Source organism: Molossus molossus, unplaced genomic scaffold (assembly GCF_014108415.1).
Source record: "Molossus molossus isolate mMolMol1 unplaced genomic scaffold, mMolMol1.p scaffold_m16_p_16, whole genome shotgun sequence".
Lineage (NCBI taxonomy): Eukaryota > Metazoa > Chordata > Mammalia > Chiroptera > Molossidae > Molossus > Molossus molossus.
This window is the reverse complement of record NW_023425351.1, coordinates 23,044,741-23,068,113: the sequence shown is the minus strand read 5'-3', so window position 1 is coordinate 23,068,113 and position 23,373 is coordinate 23,044,741. Positions and strand designations below refer to the sequence as shown.

At 40.2% G+C, this 23,373-nt stretch overlaps 1 protein-coding gene and 1 pseudogene across 1 annotated transcript in view; one reads left to right on the top strand and one right to left on the bottom strand.

Annotated features, from left to right (window-relative positions):
* Window positions 1–23,373, bottom strand: part of MTFR1 (mitochondrial fission regulator 1) — an 80,670-nt gene that overhangs the window by 5,890 nt on the left and 51,407 nt on the right. The window lies entirely within an intron of this gene.
* Window positions 987–21,425, top strand: LOC118631830 (annotated as a pseudogene).

Sequence of the window (23,373 nt, the reverse complement as noted above, 5' to 3'; positions counted from 1 at the left end):
AATGTTTTGCTTTTAACTAAGTGAAGACACATTTTAATACTCTTTAAAAAGAGTTTTATTTGTTACTAGTTGTATTTAACAAAATCAAATCAGTAATGCATTAGCCCTTCCCCAGAGTCTTGGCTTCTACATTTCAATGTCAGTATTTCTTATGTATGATAGAAATACATCAAATTGCAATAATATGGGCTAAATACAGCATCAGAAACTGAAAAGGGGCATTACAGTTAAACCCATTCAGTAACTACATGGTAACTAAGTAACCACTTGGGTGTAAACATTTAATGTGCACTGCTCCACAGCTCCAAATGGAAGTCTGTTGGGGTTGAGAATAAAATTCAGATTTCTTTTGCACTGTCAATTTATATGCTTATCCATTTCTTCCTATTTTATATAATTAGGTTTTCCTGGCCTCTAAGCCCTTTTCCTTTCATGCTTACTGATTTCAGAAAGAGATGACTGGTTGCCTTCTGTATATGCTCCGACCTGAATGGAACCCGCAACCAACTGAGCCACACTGGCCAGGCCACCTTTTCCTCTTTTTCTTCTTCCAGCTTTATTGAGATATAATCGACAACTAAATAGTGTACATATTTAAGATGATTTGATGTGTATACATTTTTAAATAATCACCATAATCAAGTTAATTAACACATCCCAGACCCTGGCCAGTTTGGCTCAGCAGTTAAGAGCATTGGCCTGTGGACCAGAGCCTCGGGGTTTGATTCCGGTCAAGGGCACGTGCCTTGGTTGTAGTTCCCTTGCCCTGGTCAGTGTAGTGCAGGAGGCAACCAGTCAATGTATCTCTTCTCAGCCTCCCTCCTTCCCTCCCACTCTATCTTAAAATCAATGGAAAAATATCCTCAGATGAGGACTAAAAAAAGAAACTTCCCAGCTTCTCTCAGTTTCATGTGACTGAGTTTTGGCTAACAATATGTAGGCAGACCACTGTGAGTCATCCATCTAGGAAGGCTGCTTAAAGGGAGATGCCTCCACGAAAAAGTCCTCTCATCTCTAGCCTCACCCCTTCTTCTCTGGAGAGCAATGAGTGTGCAAGGTGATGATTGAGTTTGAGAGTCATAAAGGGCCAGAAGCTAACCTTGATATGGAAGCCAATGCTAAGAGTGGCAGCAAGCCTGGTTGGGACCCTGAGGACACTGTGGAGCCACTGTCAGCTCCAGACTATCCACTTTGGCCATGTTTTACTTGAAAAAGAAATAAACTACATTGAGAGAAAAATAAACTCCCACCTTGTTGAAGTCACCATAATTTTGGGCTTCTATGTAATCAAATCTAATCCTGTAATATACTAACATTAAAGTCTATTTTCGTTTTCCTTTAACTGGATATTGGTATTTTATTTTTGCTTGAGAGCTGTGATAATTTTACCTATGTTCTGAATGGGGGAATTCTTGGATTCTTAGCTTTTGTTATTATGCACTGAATTCAGGTGTTTTTCTTTATATCTAACTTTGTTCATGCCCTGTTAATTGAATTACCATACACAGAGGATGCTTCCAAATTGTTTTTTAGCTGTAACGTTATCGAACAATAAGAATGTACTAGTTTATTGCCTGGTAACTACCTTTATTAATTTTATTTGGAATATGAGTGGGATAGGAAATGTGTTGCATTACCACTTTCTTATACCCATAAGAAGGGATGGATGATTTACTGAAGCTTTGGGAGGGGGGATATTTATATAGAGTAATTATTTAATATTAGTATGTCAAATATTTATTATGCCTCAACTATATTCTTGATAACTTTTTGTCTTTAACAAACTGAATACACCCTGGCCGGTTTGGGTCAGCGGTTAGAGCGTCCGCCTGTGGTCCGGAGAGACCCGGGTTTGGTTTCCGCTAAGGGCACGCACATACCTCGGTTGCAGTTTGTCCCCGGCCCTGGTTGGTTGTGCGGGTGGCAGCCACTCGATGTGTCCCTTTCACATCGATGTTTCCCTCTCTCTCTCTTCCTCTCTCTCCCTCCCACTCTGTCTGTACAAAAATGTCCTCGGATGAAGATTAAAAAAAAAAAAAAAAAAAAACTGAATACAATAATGATTTCTTAAAAACTACTTAGTGAAAAGAACTAGGGGAACTGTGGATAGGTAGGATAGTGGTAATGACAGAATTCTAGTCTTAAGAATAATCTCGGCCCTGGCTGGTTTGGCTCAACGGTTAGAGCGTCGGCCTGCGGTCCAGAGAGACCTGGGTTCAGTTCCCACTAAGGACATGTGCCTCAGTTGCAATTTGTCCCCGGCCCTGGTTGGTTGTGTGGGTGGCAGCCACTCAATGTGTCCCTCTCACATTGGTGTTTCTCTCTCTCTCTCCTTTCCACTCTATCTGAACAAAAAATGGAAAAATGTCCTCGGACGAGGATAAAATATATATATAATAATCTGGGTAAAATACAGAAATCTCAAATGTAGAATTAACACGTTCAAAACAACAGTGTTGAGAAAGACAGAAGAATAGTAGTAACTGAGACTGAATTTAGAGGAAGAAACCAGTCAGAAGCAGAGTGTTCTCAGGACAGAGAATGGACTCCAACACTGTGGGCACCACAGGGATGACAACTGGATGGAAGTGGAACTGAGCAGAGAGGAAAGAAACAGAACCTGTGGATCAGACTTGTCTCTGTCCCCCCCCCCCCTTCATGTTCACATGCTTAAGGTAAGATACTCACATCTGAGAGTGGAAGTGAGGATGGTGGCTTGTTTTTAACAGCAAATAAAGTGAAATTTTGGATACTAGAATCTTTAGTGCTACTAAACAAAAGTTAAAATACTGTTTATTCAAGAACTAGTGGTCACTTTAGTAGAGAGCATGTCTCCACTTAAAATTCTCCTAGACATCACAGGGACCAAAAGTATGAAATGCTTAGAAGTTGGTTTTTAACTGTTATTCAAGTACGGCATTCTTCAAATCCATGAACGTGTACTCTAAAATATCCAAAACTGGAACAAGATAACAAGACAATTTGGATTAAGAGCAACAAGAAGGCATGCTTGAATATTTTATTCTCTTTACCTTCTACCCAAAATAAATTGTAAGAGAAAATTAATGAGTATTGAACAGCATTTTATACAATGTGTAAAAAAAAATTAATCTTCTACAGCTCCCTGCAACTTTTACAAGTGAATTTTATCCTTTTGTTTTTCCATCTACTGAAATTAAGGACAAAGCACTCATCAACCTGTAATATCAGTATGACCACATTAAGAGAAAAACAGCTTAGGGCCTTTATCAAAATTATTTAAGCAACATTGTCAGATCACCTATATTTTATATCCATGCTATTTTTATCATTTTGATAACGTAGATTTTGCATTTCTCTATGTGAAATACTGTTGATGGTTATAGGTTCAAACAAATCAATTACAGAAAATGTAGGAGTTTAAATGTGGACTTACAGAAGCTAAAAAGGCAAAGTAATCCTGAAATGATCATGCCTTCTCAAAAGACAGAGAGACTGACATCTACTGGAGCCCAAGAACCAAAATAAGAGTTGCTTTGTAATATTCTTCCTTTTGTATGAAAATTTTCACAGACTCCTTGCTTTAAACACACACACACCCTTTTCCCATAGACGTCTGTTCTATAAGATAGTCAACAAATAAACCATTATCAGAACCAGTCTGTTTTGTCATTTTTCAGAATAGGGGGCTATTAAGAGTTAGAATACAGAGGTAGAATTAATATAAACTAAAAGAAATACTCTTCAGATATTTTTGTGTATAATTCAGAGAAACAAAAACAAATATAAAAACCAAAAGACGGATCAAGTGTGGATGTCCCCAAAGCAGAAGACAAATAGCTAAAATATGACTGTTTTTATAAGTCATTTTCTTCACACCAACTTATGATGAGATTTCTACTCTTGATTCTTCCCATTATTTGATTTTGGCTCCAACATGCCTTACAATAGAAGGGTATAGGCTCCTATTCAGAGTGGCATTACACACAAATTATCTAGCTCTCTTATCTTTTCAATGATAGTATTAAGGACAGCCTCTTTTGGAGTACAACTTACATAAATATAACAAGGCTTTTTTTTTTTTTTTTTATCCTCACCCGAGGATATTTTTCCATTTTTTGTACAGATAAGAGTGGGAGGGAGAGAGAGAAACATCGACATGAAGGGACACATCGAGTGGCTGCCACCCGCACGACCAACCAGGGCCGGGGACAAACTGCAACCGAGGTACATGCCCTTAGCGGGAACCGAACCCGGGTCTCTCTGTACCGCAGGCCGACCCTCTAACCGCTGAGCCAAACCGGCCAGGGCAGGCTTTTTTTTTTTTTAAAGCTCCATTGACCATTTCAAAAAAGGTCTAAATTATATAATGTACCTCTGGGGTTCTTTCCCCTTATTACAGTTGATGAAAACTCAAAATCTGAGGCTGTTTTAAATTGGCCCAGTGTCCTAGGAAAGATCCCAAAATAATTTTTAGTTTAGAGAATAGCTTAGAAAGGTATAAAATACATCACGTTGTCAACAAGGTCCAGTTTAATTCCCTGAAAACATGAAATTGGGTATAAAACTAACAATCTTTTCAAAGTGAATAAGAAGTTTAATAAAGACAACTGGACTGGGGAGATTATTTTGACCAAGGGAGCAATCCATGAAAGAATTTATAGTGGGGAGCTGGCAGGAGTGTTATGAGGTCAAAGACCCAGAGTACTACTGGGATCCATCACATTAGCTGTTCAAGGCTCTGTTCAACACGAGTCTCTTGTATTTTAAAAGCCAGATTTTACTAAAAATGACATGTAATGGAAATGATGCTCCTTGAATATAGTATTTTACATTATCAGTTAATGTGTAACGTCAAGTAACTAAGATTAAAATGGGAACAAATAACACCTGTTGTTTTCTGTGAGTAGGTAACTCCTGCTCTGATTCATGGGTCAGTTTCCTGGTCTACACTCACTGGCACCTACTGAACATGTGGACTTCCTGCTTGCTGAGTCATTGCCTTTGAAATCTAGTTACTCATTGTCATCCTTTATGAGATTGGGGTTCTTCCCTAACACTCCTTAAAAAATAGCACATTCCATTTTACACTTTGTACCCAAATTTGAAAAATTAAAAGCTGGTTATCTTTAATCAAAGTCCTCAGACTCACTTTAGTCACTATACTTATATTACAGATTTTTGTAAATATGTTCATCTTGGCAATTAGATTACGAATATTCTGGTGTAAGAAAAAGGGCTACCTGTAATACTATGAACCTATAAACTTTTATTTAATAGTTTGATATGTATATAGCACTCAGAATTAAGAATTAGATACAATTAGAAATTAAGGTATTAATGTAGAATGATCAGAGTTCAACTTGAAATATTTCAATATTCCTTAAATAATGTTCTTCTACTCCAAAAGTTACTCAAATACATGACAATATCTATGATGTCTACTAGAAGCCAGAGATTATATTACATAGTCTAATTTCATCATACTTAATGCAAGTATTATGCTGTATATATATCAAAAGACTACAGCCCTGGCCAGTTTGGCTCAGCGGTTAGAGCGTCGACCTGCGGTCCGGAGAGACCCGGGTTCAGTTCCCGCTAAGGGCATGTACTTCGGTTGCAGTTTGTCCCCGGCCCTGGTTGGTCGTGCGGGTGGCAGCCACTTGATGTGTCCCTTCACGTCGATGTTTCTCTCTCTCTCTCCCTTCCTCTCTCTCCCTCCCACTCTATCTGTACAAAAAATGGAAAAATATCCTCGGGTGAGGATTAAAAAAAAAAAGACTACACATTTCCCTTAGGCTTCTATTTTTTTTTTAATCTTTATTGTTGGAAGTGTTACAGATTCCTTAGGCTTTTATTACAAAAGACAAGATGATCAGTTATATCAATTCTTTCAAAGAATCTCAGTGCTTCTTACAAAAATTAGATCTCTAATTCTGAGGCCTTTCTGTTCATTCAAAGGGAAATAAAAATGTGCATAGAAAAAAGAGGCCTTACAAAGTTCATGCCACTTTGCTAAGGGTTTTCTCATGTTATCTTTAAAAATCCTGCATTCAAGGTAGGGATTAATACTTATAATTTAGAGATGCAAGCTCCCTTCCATGGGAAGATGGTGAGACATAGATGCATCAGCCTGTTTTTTGGTGGTAGCGTGGGGGGGGGAGATGACGACACCAAGAGTACCCTTCCCAGCCATCTAGATTTACATATACAGTTTGTCACAATCAATGCAAAGAGTAATATCACACCACACTGTAAAAGAGAAAGTCTGCTCAATTTTTCTAATCACATGGGCCATGTCACTGACCTTGGAACACGGGTGTGGGGGGGGATTCACTACCTATCTGTTGACTTTCTCCTCTAGAGCGAGATTTAAATCCAATTGGGTCTCCTCTGTTTCTTCCTCACTTTGTTCAAGTTCAGATGATCCTTACCTACGGTACCTTTAGGCACCTTTTCAAAGACCCTTAAGCCAATTATTTTCAACATCACACAGTCCATTATCCAGAGCCATTATGCCAAATCAATTACTCTATAATCACAATCCCCATGACTACTCCATTATGTCACGTCCAGTGCAAATATGACATTTGTGTTTTAAAAAAATCCTATAGAAACTTCTTTTTCCAGGAAGATGGAGCAGATGTACTGTTCCATCTAACTATATTAACTCCCTGCTAACTATAACTGAAAATATTGGACACTGTATATAAAATAAGTAAATGTAATAAGACTCTGAAAAGTAGAAAGAAGGTAGATTAGCTGGGACCTTGGGAACTAAAAAACCTAAAGAAAAAAAACCAATAACAACATAGGTGAGCTCTCTCAGTTTTCCTTTTGCCTTATATATTCCAAGCTGCTAAGCCAAAAATACCATTGGATGCAGGGGGGGGATGCAGGGGGAAAAGCCTGCTTTCTCAGCTACAGGTCCAAGAAAGGAGCAGCCTCCCAAGATAGATAAATCTAGCCAACACCACAGAAAATATTGTGACTCCATCTCTACATGCAGCAAAGGCCAACTTCCACCCTCATCAGGCTGTAACAAGGTACTTCAAACCCTGGAGGAAGGCTGTCAGAGAGGGCACAGGGACTTTTAAAAAGGTATCTCACCTCCCTGTGCTATCAGTGGACACAATTTAGGGAGCCTGTAATTGCACCCCACCCAGCAGAAACAAGGCACACTCCCTTACCCGCTGGTGTAATATCACAAGAAACCTCATGGGGAGCCGGAACTCCAACTGGTCCAGCAGTAATAAAGAGCCTGCCCTCTTTGATTTCATTTATATGTGAAACAAACTAAAACAAACAAACTTTAGATACAAGAAACACTGATAGTCACCAGATGGAGCATTAGGGGATGGGTAAAAAAAGTGAAAGAGATTAAAGAAGTATAAATTATTGCCAGTTACAAAAAATGGTCATGAAGCCCTGGCCTCTCTGGCTCAGCTGTTAAGAGTGTCAGCCCTTGAAAGGGCCTCGGGGGTTTGATCCCCGGTTAAGGGCATATACCTGGGTTGCAGGTTCAATGCCCAGCCCTAGTTGAGGTTGTGCAGGAGGCAACCAACCAAATATCTCTCTCACATCGACGTTTCTCTCTATCCCTTCCCTTCCTCCCGCTTCCCCTTTCTACTGCATCTAAAAAAATCAGTGGAGAAATATCCTCGAGTGAGAATTAACAAAAAGTTATGGAGGTGCCCGGCCAGCATGGCTCAGTGGTTGAGCGTTGACCTGTACACCAAGAGGTTGCTGGTTCAATTTCCAGTCAGGGCACATGCCCGAGTTGTAGCTCAATCCCCATGTAGGGGGTTTGCGGTGCAATCCTCGTGTACGGAGTGTGCAGGAGGCAGCCAATCAATATTTCTCTCTCGCTGATGATACCATCTAGTTCTCCCTCTCCCTTCCTCTATCTCTAAAAATTAATAAAAAACATTTAAAAAAATAGTCATGGAAATGCAAAGTACAGCACAGGGAATACAGTCAATAATACTGTAATAACTGATAATATACTATCAGTTGGGTATTAATCTTATCTGGGTAATCACTTCAAAGATACATAAATGCCTAGTCACTATGTTGTACAACTGAAACTAATATATTGTAGGTCAACTTAAAAATATATATATGTATAATTGTTATTTTATTTAATTGATTTTAGAATGAGAGAGGAAGGGGGGGGGGGAGAAACACAGATTTTTATTGTTCCACTTACTCATGTATTCATTGGTTGATTCTTGCATGTGCCCTACCTGAGGTCAAACCCTAAACCCTGGCTTATCGGACAATGCTCTAATCAACTGAGCTACCAAGTCAGGGCCTATTGTTATTAAAAACACACACACACACACACACACAAACTGAATATAAAAAAAGACAATATATGCCTATTCTGGGATAATAAAGATGTTAAAATTATCTGACAGATTTTAGAGCAGCTGTGATATATAGAATTCTATACGCTATTACCATCACTTTTCAAGCTAATGAACTAATGAGTCTCTGCAAAAAAACACACTATAAAGGAGAACCAAAAAATTTTAAAACTAAAAATACAATAACTGAAACAATGGATGCGATAAAAATCAGAACGGAGAAGAGAGGGGAGAATCAGTGAATTTGGAAGACAGAACAACAGAAATGATACAATCTGAAAAACAGAAAGCAAAGAGACTGGGGGAAAAAAGTGTTAATGACCTGTGGGGCAGTAGCAGAAGATGTACTGTTTGTGTCATCGGGGATCCCAGAAGGACAAGAGAAAGAAGGCAGGTTGAAAAATACAGATAGGATCAACCCAATTCCATGCCAAGACACATTACTCAGACTTCTGAAGACAAAACAAAGAAGACAATTTTAAACAATTTGGAGAGCCTGGCTGGTGTGTCTCAGTTGGTTGGAGCATCCATGCCATATACCAAAAGGTTAACTGATCAATGTTTCCTCTCACTTTGATGTTCCATTCTCTCTCTCTCTCTTCCTCCCACTCTATCTGAACAACAAATAATAATAATAATAAATGAATAAAAAAAAGAAAGAAAGAAAGAATCTAGAGAGAAAGAACACCTTCCCTACAGTGGAAAACTTTGTGTATGACAGAGGACTTCTCAACTGAAACACGGAGGCTTGAAGAAACTGACATTTTTCAAGTGTTTAAAGAAACAAACTATGAGACTTCCGGTCAAGATGGCGACGTAGGTAAACGGGTATCGCGTCCTCCCACAACCACATCAAAGTTACAACTAAACTACAGGACAGCCATCATTCAAAACCGCCTGAAATCAAGCTGAATGGAAGTCCTACAACTACGGAATTAAAGAAGCTGCATCGAGACTGGTAGGAGGGGCGGTGGGGACAGGCTGGTCCCATACCCACCTGTGGCGGATAAAAATCAGGAGGACACCTCGGCTGGGAAGGTCCTCCCTGAGGACTGAGGGGTCCCCGTCCCACACCAGACGCCCCGCTCAGGGCTTCAGTGCCAGGAAGAGAAGTCCCCATAACTTCTGGCTGGAAAAACCAGCAGGAACTGAGGCTCAGGGAAGGTGACGCGACTGGAGCCCCAGGCAGCTCCTTAAAGGGCCTGCGTACGGACATATAGGACTCTCCCTCTAAGCTTGGAGGGGGAGGCAGCTCGAGGGGCACCAGAGACATACAGGGAAGAACTGAGCTGTTTGGCACTGGAGCGAGGGCTGGAGAGGGGGTTTTCTCCAGGACAAACGTGCTGTCAGAGGCCTTTGTTCCTTTGGTGAGCCCTTCCCTGGGGCGGCAGACAGTCTCCATATCTGGGACTCCAACAACCTGGCTCATACTGGTAGCCCTGCCCTGGTGACTCCCTGAGGCCCTGCCCCACCCAACTTTCAGGCCCACCCAAGCTGTTGCCAGTTGCTTAACCATAGGATTGGCGCGTTTTGGATCCTGCTTCAGGTTTTCCTAAATTCTTTCAAACAAGCAGCATCTGGTCTCAGATAGCCCCATACCTCTCGTTAAGTAATACACAGAAACAAACACAGGGAGGCAGCCAAAATGAGGAGACAAACAGGTCCCAAATTAAAGAACAGAACAAAACCCCAAGAAAAGAACTAAGCAAAATGGAGATAAGCAACCTAACAGATGCTGAGTTCAAAATACTGCTTATAGGGATGCTCAGTGAACTTAGTGATGGCCTCAAAAGCATAAAAAAGGAATGATGGATGCACAGTCAGAAATGAAGGAGGCATTAACTGAAATAAAGAATAATTTACACAGATTCAATAGTAGAGTACATAAATCCAAGAAACAGACCATTGATTTGGAATATAAGGAAGCAAAAAACGCCCAATCAGCCCTGGCCAGTTTGGCTCAGCGGTTAGAGCGTCCGCCTGCGGTCCGGAGAGACCCGGGTTCGGTTCCCGCTAAGGGCACGTACTTCGGTTGCAGTTTGTCCCCGGCCCTGGTTGGTCGTGCGGGTGGCGGCCGCTCGATGTGTCCCTTTCACATCGATGTTTCTCTCTCTCTCTCTCCCCCTTCCTCTCTCTCCCTCCCACTCTATTTGTACAAAAAATGGAAAAATATCCTCGGGTGAGGATAAAAAAAAAACAAAAAACAAAAAAAAACGCCCAATCAGAACTGCAAAAAGAGAAAAGAATCCAAATAAATGAGGATAGTGTAAGGAGCCTCTGGGACAACTTCAAGCGTGCTAACATTCGCATCTTGGGGGTGCCAGAAGGAGAAGAGAGAGAACAAGAAATCGAAAACCTCTTTGAAACAATAATGGCAGAAAACTTTCCTAACTTGGTGAAGGAAACAGACATTCAAGTCCAGAAAGCACAGAGAGTCCCAAACAAGATGAACCCCAACAGGCCCATACCAAGACATGTCATTATCAAATCATCATCAAAATGCAGAAGGTCCAAGACAAAGAGAATCTTAAAAGCAGCGAGAGAAAAGCAGTTAGTTACCTACAAGGGAGTTCCCATAAGGCTGTCAGCTGATTTCTCAAAAGAAACTTTGAAGGCCAGAAGAGAGTGGCAAGAAATTATTCAGAGTGATAAAAAGCAGGAACCTACAACCAAGATTATTCTATCCTGCAAAGCTGTCATTTAGAATCGATGGCCATATAAAGACTTTCCCAGACAAGAAAAAGTTAAAGGAGTTCATCACCACCAAACCGTTATTATATGAAATGATAAAGGGTCTTTTTGAAGAAAAAATATATGAACAAACAAAATGGCAATGAATACATATCTATCGACAATGGAATCTACAAACAAAATGAACAGGCAGAACAGAAACATTCTCATAGATACAGAGAACATTTTGTTGGTTGCCAGATGGGAGGGGGGTTGGGGAAATGGGTGAAAAAGGTGAAGGGATTAATAAGTACAAATTCATTGCTAGACTGACAAACCTCAAAGGGAAAGGGGTTGGGAAGAAATAAACCAAAGAACTTACATGCATAACCAATGGACACAGACAATAGTGTGGGAAAAGGTGGGAGGGGGGCGGGAGTGGGGAGAAGGGGGTCAATGGGGGGAAAATGAGAAACATCTGTAATACATACAACAATAAAGATTTAAAATAAAAATAAAAAAGAAACAAACTATGAACTCATAACCTCATATACAGCAAAAATATCCTTTAAAACTGGGCAAGAATTCTCAAATGAAGGAAAACTAAAAGAATTCACTGCCAACAGAACTACTCTATTAGAATGACTAAAGGAAATACTAAACAAAGAAAGCAGAAAGAGGAACTTTACATCAGGCAGAAAGAAAAACAGTGAGCAAAATATGGATAAAGAGACTTATTTTCTCCTAAGTTTTCTAAATTAATAGTTGAAGCAAATATACTATTGTCTGCTTATTCTAAATGTCTATAGAAAATTATTATTTTTTAAAAATATTTTTATTGATTCAAGAGAGAGAGAAAGAAACATTGATGAGAGAGAACATCGATAGGGTGCTTTCTACATGCCTCCCACAGGGACTCGGGCCCACAACCTGGGCATGTGCCCTGACTGGGAATAGAAGCAGCGACCTCTTGGTGCATGAGTCGACATTCAACCAGTTAGCCTCACTGGCTGGGCTGTAGAAAATTATTAATGACATTATATTATTAAAAAAGGAGGGTATAGGGACATAAAGGAAGACCTGAACTGCTAAAATGACACCACCAAAAGAATGTGGTATGTCATGTATATACAGTGTGATGCAGTAAGTCCTCACTTAAAGTCCTTGATAGAGTCTGTAATTTTAAGTGAAATGAAATATAATGAAACCAATTTTACCATAGACTAATTGATATAAACAAATTAAGTTCTTATGGCTTCTCATCAACGTTATAATTAAACAATGTTGTACAAAACCAACCTCATTTGAGGAACGGCTGTTCCTAGATCAACCACCATAAAAACTATACAAAGAAAGATATCTCAAAACATAGATAAATCAACATGAAATTTCAAAAAAAATTTTATCCCACAGGAAAGTAAAAAAAAAAAAAAAAAAAAAAAGGAAACAGAACACAGCCCTGGCCGATGCAGCTCAGTTGGTTGGGTGTCATCCCATGCACCGAGAGATTGCCAGTTCGATTTCTGATCAGGGCACTTGCCAGCTCAATCTCCACAAGAGGAGTGTGCAGGAGGCAGTTGATTGATGTTTCTTGCTCTCAATGATGTTTCGTTCTTCCTCCCTCTCTCTCTAAAATCAATAAAAACATATTTTTTTGAAAAAAGGAATGACCTAGCTAGTGTGGCTCAGTGGTTCAGTGTCTGCCCATGCACCAAGAGGTCGCCAATTCAATTCCTGGTCGGGGCAAATGCCCAGATTGTGGACCAAATCCCCAATGGGGGGCATGCAAGAGGTGGCCAATCTATGTTCTGTCTCACTGATGATTCTCTCTTTCTCTCCCTAAAATCAATAAAGAAAAAAATTTTTTTAAAAAAGAAATGGTTTAAAGAAAACAGAACACAGAAAAAGAAAAGCAGGAAAGGAACCAGACTGAAGCCCTAACATAACAGTAATTACATAAATGTAAATGGTTTAGCCCTGGCCAGTTTGGCTCAGCAGTTAGAGTGTTGCCCATGGACCAGAGACCCAGGTTCAGTTCCCACTGAGGGCATGTACCTCAGTTGCAGTTTGTTCCCATTCCCAGTTGAGGTCCTGTGGGTGGCGACCAGTCGCTATGTCTCTCTCACATCAATGTTTCTCTCTCTCTCCCTCCCTCCCACTCTATCTGAAGATGAATGCAAAAATGTCCTCAGGTGAGGATTAAAAAAATGAATAAATAAATAAATGGTTTATATATACCAATTAAAAGACAGACTGCCAGAGTGAATTAAAAAATATGACCCAATAATGTGCTGTCTACAAAAAAACTGTTTATTTTTTTAATGGATTTTTAATTGATTTTTTTTTGAGAGGAAGGGAGAGCAAGATAGAAACATCAATGTGAGAGGGAAACATTGATCGCTGCCTCCTGCACATCTCCTACTGGGATCGTGTGCCCTGACTGGGACTACGCTCAATCCACTGAGCCATACCAGCCAGGTTATAAGAATCTCAGTTTAGTCGTGTGTGTGTGTGTGTATTCCTTATGTGCAATTAAATATTATGAATATATTATATAGCACAATTCTATTATTATATAACAATCTGTTAATATTAATAAATTACTAAATTTATAAATATTTTAAACCTCAGAAAAAAAAGAATCTCAGTTTAAATATAGTGATATAGGCAGGATGAAAGTAAAAGGGAAAAAAAAAGATATATTATGTAAACATTAACCAAAAGAAAACAGCTGTGACTATAATAATTTAGATAACAGATAAAGTAGACTTAAGAGCAAAGAAAATTATCAGGGACATTATATAATAGTAATGATAAAAGACAGCAATCTTAAATGTATATGCGCCAAACAGTAGACCTCCAAAATATGAAAAGCAAAAACTAGCAGGACAGAAAGAAATACACAAATCTACATAATACAGTTGAAGACCACAATAACCCCTTTTGAAAGATTTTTAGAATAGAATATCAGGAAGAATATAAAAGAATTCAACAACAGCATCAACCAACAGGATCTAATTGATATTCTTAAAGCATTCCATTCACAACAGAAAATACATTCTTTTCAAGTACCCATATAATATATACCAAAATGGTTCTTATCCTGGGCCAGTAAAAAACCTCAACAAGCCCAGCTGGTGTGGCTCAGTAGTTGAGCTTCCACCCATGCACCAGGAGGTGGCCAGTCTGATTCCCGGTCAGGGCACATGCCCAGGTTGTGGGCCCAATCCCCAGAGGGGGGCATGCAGGAGGTGGCCAATCGATGTTCTCTCTCATCGATGTTTCTCTCTCCCCCCTACGGATGTTTCTATCTATCTCTCCCTCTCCCTTTCTCTAAAAATCAATAAAGGAAAAAAAAATTTTAATACATGTATGCGTAACCATGGACATAGACAACAATGCTGAGATGGGTTGGAAGGGGGGTAGGGAGGAGGGTGTCACTGGGGGGAAAAGGAGAAACATCTATAACAAAACTATATTAATTTAAAAAAAAAACTCAACAAATTTAAAAGAATGGAAATATACAGTGTGTGTTCTCTGACCACAACAGAATCAAACTGGAAATCAATTAGAAAGATGATAGGAAATTTTCCAAACATTTGGAAACCAAATCACAAACTTCTAAATTATTCATGAGTCAAGGAAGATGTCAAAGGAAATTTAAAAAATACAATTAACTGGATGAAAATAAAAATACAACAAATCAAAACTTGTGGGACACAACTCAAGTAGTATTGAGAGGGAAATTTACAGCACTAAGCGCTTATAATAGAAAAGGTCTCAAATAATATAAGCCTACACCTAAAAAAAAACTAGATAAAGAAGAGCAAGATAAACTCCAAGCAAGCAAGTGGGAAAAAATAATAAAGGGCAAAAATTAATAAAACTGAATAGAAAAAGTGAAATAGAGAACTGGTTCTTAGAAAAGATTAATAAAATTGACATAAAAAGAATAAAGAGAAGACCATTTACTGATATCAAGAATGAAACAGGATATCACTATAGACCTTATAGTTATCAAAAGGATAATAAGAGAATACATTATGTTCTCACTTAACATCCTGGATGGGTTTTGGAAACTGAAGCTTTAAGCAAAAGGCCATATAATAAAACCTATAATTAGCCATAGGCTAATTGATATAAACAAGTGTTAAGTTCCTATGGTCTATTTCTGGTCACCAAAACATCACCAAACTTCTAAATAAAGACCCACAAAACTTCTAATATTAAACACTGAAATAAATGTGAGGTGTACATATATTCAAGAAACATTGATAAGAACAAGTAATATAATTTTTCCAACCCACTTATTCCAGTTCAGGGGTGAAGAGGGAAGGAGTCTATCTAGGCAGCTCAAGATGTAAGACAGAAACCTACCCTGGACAGGACTCCATTCCACTGCAGGGCACACTCATACTCACACTGAGCTCACACACACTGGTACAAATAGACGTGCCTAACCTAACATGCACATCTTTGGGATGTGTGAGGAAAGTGGACTACCTGGAGGAAACGCACAAAGACATGGTGAGGATGTACAAACCCCACACAGACAGTGACCCTGCTAGGAATTGATTTTTTTTTCTCATCAATGTTTTAACAAAATGGTATTATTCGAGCACCTACAGCACAAAGGACTTAATACACACATAAATCTCACCATATAGATGAAATGAATCAATTCTTTGACAAGCAGAAAACTAATCTATCTTATCCAACGTCAAAGTGATAAAATAGTCCAATAATTTTACTAAGAAAATAGAACTCATAAGTTTAAAACTCCCAAAAGAAATCTCCATACCCAAGTGGTTTCACTGGAGAATTCTACCAAATGTTTAAAGAATTAATACCAGTTCTACACAATCTGTTCAGAAAACAGAAGAGGGACACTTTCTTCATTTTTATGAAGCTAATATTACCCCAACACCAAAACCAGACAAAGGGTCACATACTAAAAAAACAAACAACAACAAAAGCAACCACCACCACCACTAGGAGAAAATCTGCAGGATCTAAGGCTGGGCACAGAGCTCTTACACTGACACCAAAAATATTATCCATTAAAAGAAAAATTGATAAAGGGACTTTATCAAAATAAAAAACTTCTGCTCTATGAATGACCCCATTCAATAGATAAAAAGACAGCTATAAAGTGGGAGAAAATGTTTACAAACCACGTATCTTAAAAGGACTCATATCTAGAATACATAAAGAACTCTAACAAAAGTGACAATGCCAAATGCTGGTCAGAAGGGAAAGAAACCAGATCAGCCACACACTGCTGCTGGGAACAAAAAATGGCATGGCCTTTCTGGAAAATAGTTTTTAAGTTTTTTCAAAGTTCAACTACCTTATGACTCATAAGACCCAGAAATTACATTTAATCCAGAAAAATGAAAATTTATGTTAATTCAAGAACCTGTACACAAATGTTTCTAGCAACTTTATTTCAAAAACTGGAAAGAGCCAGATGTCCGTTAATGGTGCATGGTTAAGCAAACTGGTCCATACACTCAATACTGCATTCTGGTTCCAGATGGCGACATAGGAAGAGGGAGATCCAGAACTCATCATCTCCTCCCGCGTGAACACACCAAATCTACAGCTACATATGGAACAATTTCTTCTGGAAAAAAAAAAAAGTGAAAACTAGCCTAGCGCCCTGGCCGGTTTGGCTCAGCGGTTAGAGCGTCGGCCTGCAGTACAGAGAGACCCGGGTTCGGTTTCCGCTAAGGGCATGTACCTCGGTTGCAGTTTGTCCCGGGCCCTGGTTGGTCGTGCGGGTGGCAGCCACTCGATGTGACCCTTCACATCGATGTTTCTCTCTCTCTCTCTTCCTCTCTCTCCCTCCCGCTCTATCTGAACAAAAAATGGAAAAATGTCCTCAGGTGAGGATTAAAAAATAAATAAATAAATAAAACTAGCCTAGCAATGACTAAACATACACATCAAACAAAAAAAGCACAGTGAAGCTGGAGAGGCTGAGACACAATCTTGTGATAAACCCCACTCCAGGTGCGGTGATCCATGCTGGGAAGGAAACTCAAAACCCATGGCTTCTTCCTGTAGAGCAAAGAGTCTGAACACCACAGTGTGTTCCCCAACTTTTAAGACCTACATCTCGGAGACAAACACCCAAAACATCTAGCCATTAAAACCAACAGGGCTTCATCAGTAGATGAGTGGATAAAAAAGCAGTGGTACATATACACAATGGAAAACTATGCAGCTGTAAGAAAGAAAGATCTCTTATCCTTTGAGATGACATGGAAGGACCTGCAGAGTATTATCCTAAGCGAAACACGACAGTCAGAGAAAGACAAATATCACATGATCTCACTTATTTGTGGAATATAATGAACAAAACAGACCCAGAGACATAGAAGTAGGGTACAGACTGACAAACCTCAGACATGGGAGGGAAGAGATAAACCACAGAACTTATATACATGTATGCATAACCATGAACATAGACAACAATGCTGGGGGGAGGGGATTGGGAGGATGATGTTAATGGGGGGAAAAGGAGAAACATCTGTTAACAAAAATAAATAAATAAATCCAACCAACAGAGCTTGTATCCAAGAGACCCTCAAAGCTATAAGTGATCTGGGAAACGGCTCTTAAAAGTGCTCTTGTCCTGTAATTCACCCCAGCATCCAGTACAGAAGCAGTTGATCCTGCCCAGATTTTGAGTCTCATTTGCTCATCTTAAAGCATGGGCCTGCGGGGCAGTCATCTAACTTACACATCTAGGGGCCTGCGGGGCAGTCATTTAACTTAAACATCTAGGGGCCTGCTGGAATGTATTATGGGGATGCACGCTGGCAGGCACTGACTTGAAATGCTATCTTTTTTTCCCCCAAAACCCTAGGCTTTCTGCCCCCCCCCCGCCCCCACAGATACCATCTTTACCCTCTCTGTTCTGCCCTGCTCCAGAGAACTAGTATCCTCCAGAATGAAACTTTCATATGAGTCTGTGCCTTGTTTTTCAATCCTCACCTGAGGACACTTCCATTTATCTTCAGATAGAGTGGGAGGGAGGGAGGGAGAGCGAGCAAGCGAGCAAGAGAAACATCGATGTGATAGACACATTGATTGGTTGCCTCCCCACAATCCTGACCAGGGCCAGGGCCAAACTGCAACCAAGGTACGTGCTCTTAACCAGAATCAATCCTACAACTCTTTGGTCTACCAGCTGACACTCTAACCCCTGAGCCAAACTGGCCAGGGGTGTGCCCCGGTTTTTACGTCTAGTGCCCCAATTTTTGCGACTATCATTCAGGGGACAACTCTTGATCACCTGACTCTGAAGGCAAGGAAGTTTTGCATTCCTGGTTCCCATGGGACTAAAACAATCAAAGAGACAGTTCTTGGCAAACTGAAATATCCTAGTGTTTCCGAGGCCTATTTGCTCATCTAGAAGCTTTGACCTGAGGGGCAGGCTTCAGGTTTGGCACACTTCTATAGGCCTACAGACAGGTTCTCAGGGAACTGAGGCCAGTAGCCGCAATCTCTGCACTCTTCCTCTGCCTCTCCTTACATCCATGTAAGGTACCCTGATTTTTAAGCTGTCACCATGGGACACCTCTAGATCGCCTGACTCTTTTGGCTGGTGATACTACTTATATTCATGGGTCTCAAAGGAGTATAACCAAGGAAGAAAGAGTTCTAAAACAGAACAGGACACAGCAAGAGGCAACAGACCCAGGAACTCAATCTTTCTGTGAAAGGAGGCCTACTAGTTTAGTTTATCATGATAGTTACAACCTGAAGGGCAGGCTTCTAAATAATCTTCTTCCTGCTCTCCCTCTGCCACATTCCAGAGCACCATTATCTCTCAGAAGGGAACAAGTGTTTGTTGCTCTGGGTTTTGAGGCTGCTGCCCCTTGATTCCTTGACTCTGGTGGCCAGAGAGGCTTGCATTACAGGGTCCCACAGGAGTGTGACAGTTCTAGGCAGGCTACTACCCCCAGAACACGGCACTGAGAGTGGACTGACACACCCTGCCAGGCTTTCAGTGAAAAAGGCCTATATTTGCTTGTCCTGGAGCTTCAGCCTTAGGGGCAGAATTCAGGTTTGTCACACATCTGGAGTCTTACAATGGGGCTCTAAGGGGAATATAGGCTAGAGAACAGCATCTTCACTGTCTCCCTTTGTCTCACCACAGCTCACTGGTGTTTCCCAAAAAGCTAACATACTCTTCTGAAGCCCCAATTTTTGCAACTGCTGCCCAGGGGATACTTCTGGATTGCCTGATGGTCAGCAGGACTTATACTTGGGTCCCACAGGTCTGTATATATTTGCATACTTTAAAAGTGCTCCCTTGCCCTGGCCAGTTTGGCTCAGCGGTTAGAGCGTCAGCCTGCGGTCCGGAGAGACCCGGGTTCGGTTCCCGCTAAGGGCACGTACCTCGGTTGCAGTTTGTCCCCGGCCCTGGTTGGTCGTGCGGGTGGCAGCCACTCGATGTGTCCCTTTCACATCGATGTTTCTCTCTCTCTCTCCCTTCCTCTCTGTCCCTCCACTCTATCTGTACAAAAAAATGGAAAAATGTCCTCGGGTGAGGATTAAAAAAAAAAAAAAAAATTAAAAGTGCTCCCTTAACCCAGCTGGTGTGGCTCACTGGTTGAGCATCAACCCATGGACCAAAAGGTAACTGGTTCGATTCCTAGTCAGGGCACATGCCCTGGTTGTGGGCCCAATCCCCAGTGGAGGGCATGCAGGAGGTGGCCGATCGATGTTCTGTCTCACTGATGTTTCTCTGTCTCTCTCCCTCTCCTTTCCTCTCTAAAAATCAACAAAGGGAAAAAAGAGCCTGGCCATTGTGGCTCACTGGTTGAGCATTGACCCATGTACTAAGAAGTCGCTGGTTTGATTCCCAGTCAGAGCACATGACCAGGTTCTAGGCCAAATCCCCAGTGGAAGGCATGCAGAAGGTGGCCAACTGATGTTCTCTCTCATTAATGTTTCTATCTCTCTCTCCCTCTCTCTCTAAAATAAATAAAGAAAAAAAAATTTTTAATAAATAAATAAAAGTGCTGCCTTGGGATCTGGCTACTGATCAGCCTGAAATCTGGGTCCTGAAATCTTTCCCTTTGGAACCCTGACATGTCTTAGCACACCCTCAACTACTGGGAAGTATTAAAAATAAAATAGACTGTGTGGATAATCACAGAAGTTTGAGGGACAACTACAAGCTAGGTCAGGGTTGAAAAAGAAGGTTTACCTCCTACACAAGTCCACTCCTTCAAGACTGGGAGAGGTAGCTGTTACGATTAATGTACAGAAACCAACACAGAGAGTCTAACAAAATGAAGAAACAAAGGAATATGTTTCAAACATAAGAACAAGATAAAACCTTAGACAAAACCTTAATGAAGACCTGCCGTGTCTCCTCAGGCTGCCAACTCAAAGCGCGAGCAGTTCCAGAGGTACCTGGAGAAGTCAGGAGTGCTGGACACACTGACCAAGGGTGGTGTTTCATAAAATGTCACCCAACGAGACATTCTTTTTGGAAAGTACCAACAGGATTTACAAAGATGACATTTCCAATAGCTCCTTTGTGAATTTCCAACTATGGGATTTTCCTGGGCAAGTGGACTTTTTTGACCCATCTTTTGACTATGAGATGATCTTCAGGGGAACAGGAGCATTGATATATGTCATTGATGCACAGGATGACTACATGGAGGCTTCACATTACTGTTTCTAAAGCCTACAAAGTTAACCCAGCCATGAATTTTGAGGTTTATTCACAAAGTTGATGGTCTGTCTGATGATCAGAAAATAGAAACACAGAGAGACATTCACCAAAGGGCCAATGATGACCTTGCAGATGCTGGGCTAGAAAAACTCCACCTTAGCTTTTATTTGACTAGTATCTATAACCATTCAATATTTGAAGCCTTTAGTAAGGTGGTACAGAAACTTACTCCACAACTGCCAACCTTGGAAAACCTATTAAATATTTTTATATCAAATTCAGGTATTGAAAAAGCTTTTCTCTTCGATGTTAGCAAAATATACATTGCAACAGACAGTTCTCCTGTGGATATGCAGTCTTATGAACTTTGCTGTCACATGATTGATGTTGTAATGGATGTGTCTTGAATATACGGGTTAAAGGAAGATGGCAGTGGAAGTGCTTATGACAAAGAATCTATGGCAATTATCAAACTGAATAATACAACTGTCCTTTATTTAAAGGAAGTGATTAAATTTTTGGCACTGGTCTGCATTCTTAGGGAAGAAAGTTTTGAACGAAAAGGTTTAATGGACTACAACTTCCACTGTTTCTGAAAAGTTATTCATGAAGTTTTTGAGGTGGTGTGACTTCTCATAGGGGCTGTGGTCACCAGACCAGTGCCCCAGCCTGAAAGCATTGGCACACCGAGAAATGCTATCTAGCCTGAATTCCAGTGGTCGGGCTCTGTGCCAGCTTACTCTTCATTACAGGATCAGGTGCCACGTGCTACAGGACATGGGAGTTGCCACTTGTGGGAATCTGGTGCCTGTTCCACTACAGATGAAGGGTAGAGTTTCTCATTTGGATGAAAACCCCTTCAACCAGTGGTCTACAACTGAATCTACTATTTCTTTTTAAAAAATGACAAAAAGGAATTCCAGTGACCACAGAACTTCAATTGAGTAGTCTCTAAAAATGCTGCTTTGCTTAAGCTCTAACACTGCCTCTCAGATTTCAATTTTGAACATTGCATACCTAAGACCTTTTAAATGCATTTGCTTGCTAACTCAGAAGACTCATGGTCTGACTGCAGCAAAGGACATTCCTATATTTGTTACTGAAGAAAGGAGAAACTTTCATGTTGCATCAGGTTAAAGGCAAGGTTCAGCAGTGGAAGAACTGAGGAAAAAATTTTACAGCAGAAAAAATTTTTGCACCGGTGTTTTGGGTACCAGATATCTGGGTTCTTCTGCATAAGATGAATGATCATGATCGATGTAGCAAAGGGGATTAAAAAAAATTGTTTTCCCTACAATCTCCTCCTCCTAGGGGAGGAACTCATATGTCACTGAAATATTTAACTCATTTTTCTTTAAACTCAATACCAGCAGCTACATACCTATTATTCTAAGTTATCTGGATTCCTTAAGTACTGCTGTTTTGTTGATCATGAATGACCCTCAGGCACTGGTCCTCTGGGAGTCAGAGAGAGCACGTTACTACAGTCATGTTGTTCAACATACTTTATCTCCAGTATTCTGACACCAAGTGTCAACTGTGGTACTTCCTTCGCCTAGCATATTCATAATTTTTTCTTTTTGTTGTTGGTTTTTACCCTTTCTGTTGATTTAAACTTACACATTATTTTTACTCCTTGTGCCCAGTAGTCATTTATTCCAAAGCCACTGGACCACTTGAGTACATAAGTGCCACTGTTGAATGAAATGTGTATGTTCAGGTCTGTAAACCTAATAGTGTGACTTGGAGTGCTTCTTGCAGATGACTGACTGCTGAGTATTTACACGTACCATGGTGATATCCAAAAGTAAAATGCTTTTGTATTTATAGATTATTTCGTTGAACTATATAAAATGGGTATCAATAAATGTATTTACACCAAAAAAAAACCCTTAATGAAAAGGAGACAGTAATTTAGTTGGTAAAAAGTTCAAAGTAATTGTCATAAAGATGCTCACTGAACTCAGAACAATGGATGAACACAGTAAGAACTTCAACGATGAAACAAAAAATATAAGAAAATACCATATGTCTATTTGTCACAGAGCTGAAGACGACAATAACAGAACTAAAAAATATACTAGAGGGATTCAACAACAAATAGATGAAGCAGAAGAAGTACCAGTGAACTGAACGACTGGGCAGTGGAACTCACCCAATGAGAGCAGCAAAAACAAAGGGACAGAAAACTTATTTGAAGAAATAATGGCTCCCTAACCTGGGAAGGAAACAGACGTCCAGATCCAGGAAGCCCAACAGTTCCAAATAGGAGGAATCCAGAGACTCACACTAAGGCACAGAAGTCTGGAAACAGTGCTCCAACTCTGAAGAAGTGAGTGGCTCTCAGAAAGGCAGAAAAGCAAGCAGAAATACATCTGGTATGTCAAAAGTTTCAATTAGGGTACACACATTTCAATGATTTAAAGTTTTACATAGAAAAGACTATCACAGAAGGAATATATAGAAAGATAAAGCTGAGTTGCAGGTGTCAGGGGGTCTCAAAACAATCAAATTGCCTTGAAGCTCTTTGAGGTGCTTTTTACCAGAATGTAGAACAGGCACTGCTTTTCTGTCATCACTGACTTTTTCTTTTAAATATTTTTTCTTTATTGATTTTAGGGAGAGGGAAAGAGAGACAGAAATATCAATGAG